Below are 3,830 nucleotides of genomic sequence, written 5' to 3'. Positions count from 1 at the left end.
GGGGCAGGGCCGGCCCCCCTGCCACGGCTCCCCCTCCCCTGCTCGGACGCGAGCACAGACGTGGCAGTCACCAGGGAGGCCTGTACCACAGGGGCTCTCGCCGTCAGAGTCCGTCCGCAGTCCCCGGAAGCCTGGCGGCTCTGACGGCACCGCCACCACCACCCCTCTGCCAGCCGAGGCTGTCTCTGTCTGCTGTGGTTCAAGAGGGCCAGGCCAGACACGCGGCCATGGTGGCACACTCCCCAAGTGCCTCCCACACACATAGTCCCTGCAAGAACCTTTTTCAAGAACGAGCTGCACTCGGGGACAGGGCCCAGACCTGCTCTCAGCTCTGCCAAGCCAGGCCCCTTTCCTCCCAGCCTGGCCTGGGCTGTAAATGAGGACGCGGGGCCAGCTTTAACGTCCAGCTGAGAGCCCAGCCCGGACCGCGTGAGCCCAGAACTAGTGCACCGATGACGGGGCAGTTCTCCTGGCAAGGCAGGCACCCACAGGCAAGCAGAGGGGCCCGGCGCCCGGCCTCCAGGCCGCTGCCCACGAACAGAGCAGCCTCGCTGCCCTTGACTGCACTGAGGTTAGACCTGGAGCGCGGACAGCGACCGAGCTGCGTGGATATGTCCCTGGGATGCCGGACAGGCTGGCCCACCCCCGCTCCACATCCAGACCTTGGAACGGGAGCTGCCCCGGCAGCTCTGAGCCCGCCTGCCCATTGCCCGCCACGAGGGGGAGGTGCAGGGAACACCCCGACCACCTCGCAGCGCCCCCCACCACTTGCCTCTGCGGCTGCCTCAGTCAGAGGGCCCCTGGGGGTCCGAATGTGCGCCCACTGTCCAAGCACTGCTTTACGGGCCTCCTGGCCTCCAAGGCCGAGGTACTAGCACTTTCCACCTCTGGGCCTTGTCCCTGGGCCTCCACCTGCCCAGCACCCTGTCCTCCATTCCTCACCGAGCCTGCCCAACACTACCCCACCTCCAGCCAGAGGCAGACCTGAGCCCTGGGCCCCCCGGACAACGCATGGCCTTCTCAGACAACCCAGACTCTCCAGCTCCCTCCTCAGGGCCCCCCAGGCCGGCGGGCCGACTGTACCCACCTTGCGCACAAGCCCCTCCTGTCCTCCCTCCCTGGAGCTCACCCCGCCCTCGGGTAATACCAGCCACACGCCTCAGGGCCTCTGCATGTCCCGCCTGCCTGCATGCCCCTCCTGTGCCCCTCCGCCAGGCCTGGGTCAGCCTCCCTCACAGCCCCTGTGCCCACCTTACAGAGAGTCTCCCTGGCTCCCACCCCAGCACCCCCACCCTTCGAATGCTCCCACCTGCTCTGGGTAAGCACTGCCAGGTGATCATGGGACGCGTTTGCTGCCTAGGACAGGCCCCGCATGTAGAGTGACTCACCCGACTGCCCGACGGGTCTCCCGGGGCCCCCATGGCTGAAGACCACACTCAGGGCCTTCTCCCCAGGAGACAGAAAGGAGCCCAGCCCACTCGGCACCGACAGTGACAGAACCGGGACCTCGGGCGTGCGGGCTGAGCCGCCCGGCCCACCCACAGCCCACGCAGCCATGAGGGCCCTCAGCAGACCCTTCCCAAAGCACCGGGCGCAAACTTGCCAGCCCTGAGCTGCAGAGGCTAGCAGGCCTGTGACCCCCGCCAGGCCCAGCCTGCTCTGGACCAGGCCTCCCCCTCCCACACCGCCCCCAGGCTTCAGGAACTCACAGATACCGCCCCAGAAGCTATCTGGTCTTCCTGTCAGATCAGGTGTGCACGCTCGGTGCCAGCTCTGGCGCCCAGGAGCCAGCGTCCTTGGCAGACAGGGGCCCCAGCAGGCTGTGGTCTGCTGTGGGCGGCAGGACGGGAATCCGCCCTCCTGAGTGCCCAGCTCAAGGACCTCCTGGGCCTGTGACCGCCTACACCAAAAGCCAGCTCCAGTGTCTAGGAACTGCCAACACGGGGTGCACCCGAAATGCTCAAGGCCACGCAACGAGAGACAGGCGTGTCGGAGACGGGTCTGCGCCCACCTATGGGCCTCAAGGAGCCAGGGAGGGCAGCAGGGCCTGGGGCAGGCAGTGGCCCTTCCCAGGTCAGCACCCTGCAGGTCCTCACTGGGACACCCACGCCCTCCACGAGCCTGGGCAAGGGCGGCTACCACACGGCAGCCCGACAGCTGGGAGCACAGGGCCTCACAAGACGCCGCTGGGAAGCAGATGGCCTGCTTGACGCCCCTGCCTGGAAGGCCCCAGCCAGACGGCGGACTTGGGGGCAGGCAGGGCTCCACTCAGCTCTGCCCGTCACAGCCATGACCTTGGCATGTCCCTGGCTCTCCACCCTCCCGGGAGCCTTATGGTATGGGATGTCCTGCCCGACCTGTAGGGACACCTTCTGGAGGACCTTGCAGCCCCCAAGTCCCCCCTGGCCACCTCTGACTCCCTAAACATGCATAGCTGCCCTCTTCTGTTGCACGGGGACTGCAGGGCGTCCCCCTTCCAGCCTCTGAGCATCCCCAGGAGGCCCTGCCGCACGGGGCACTGGGACCCCAGCAGCTGTGTCACGGGCGAGCTTCCAGTCAGGAAATGGGGGTGGGGGCGGGCTACAACGCAGAGCCCACCCACCTCCCCTATAAATAACCCTGTGTAGGAGAAGCAGCACTCGCAGATAGTCCCAGCACAATTATATTTAAAAAGCAAAGTAAACCAATGAGGAGGGCCGCCCTTGGAGGCCCCCTGTAGGGCAGGCCAGGGCCACGTGTGCACTTGGGTGGGGTTCGAATGCTTGGGGGCTCAGCCACACCAGCTGGGCGTGTGCCAGCCTCCAGGGAGCCAGGAGTTACTTGGGGGAGGGCTCCCGGGCAAATCCGATTACCGTCCCTCTCCGAGCTCAAGCTGGGCGGGGAGGGCGAAGCGCTCGCGGCCCCACCTGCAGGCAGACAGCATGGCCCCAGGAGACCTTGTTCCAGGGCACTCGCAGCCCTGGAGAAACCCTGGCCACACGATCGCCCCTCTTTCCCCGCTGCCCGGGGCCCACCCCCTCGGGCGCCCCGAGAAAGCCGAGCCCCCACCTGTCCAAGCTTATCTTCGGTTCCCTGAGGCCTGGGTGCATACTCCGCACGGGCCAGCATCTGTGGGAGGTCAGCACGGTCTCCAAGGTGGGGGTCACACACACTAACGCCGGGTGTCCACGGGGGCGGGGTGGGGGGTCCAGGGGAGCTCTTCTCCTAAAGTCCCCAGGGTCAGCAGAAGAGGTTGGTCATGCTCCGAATCACCCACCTCTTAGTGTGGATGGTGGGGGGAGGTGCCGTGGGGCTGCAAGGAGCCCCGTAACTCCAAGCCAGAGAGCCATGAGAAAACCAGGTGGGCCCGGCAGAGCCAGGGCTGGCTTGCTCCGCCCTGGCACCTTCCAGCTCTCTCCGTGAGGACCAGCAATGCCCTGGAGGCTCCAAGGGCATCCTCACCCCAGGACTCAGGTCTCAAGGCACCATCAGCCCCACAGCCCTGGCCCTCGAGAGCTTACCCACCTGCGGGAGGCCTCCCGGTCCCCGCCTTCTCTGTAGAGCAGCACCAACAACCTCCAGGAGTCCTCAGGGATGCAGTCAGCCCGAGCAGGCCCAGGCTCAGAACAGAGCACAGAGCACCAGGCTCGGGGGCTGTCAGGGAGAGAAAGACCAGGGCGCACCTGGCAGTGACCGCCTGCCTCTGCTCCCCAGGGCCTGCTTGCACTGCCACTGCCCACTGCCACCCCACCTTCCAGTGACACCAAGCGACTGGACCACCTCCAGTCTCGGTACTGCAGGGTAGAAAGGCTGGCCCACCACCGCCAGCCGGGCCGGGCCAGCGAGGCACG

This window comes from Tupaia chinensis, unplaced genomic scaffold (genome assembly GCF_000334495.1).
Source record: "Tupaia chinensis unplaced genomic scaffold, TupChi_1.0 Scaffold000178_1, whole genome shotgun sequence".
Taxonomy (NCBI): domain Eukaryota; kingdom Metazoa; phylum Chordata; class Mammalia; order Scandentia; family Tupaiidae; genus Tupaia; species Tupaia belangeri.
Note: the sequence above shows the minus strand (reverse complement) of the source record.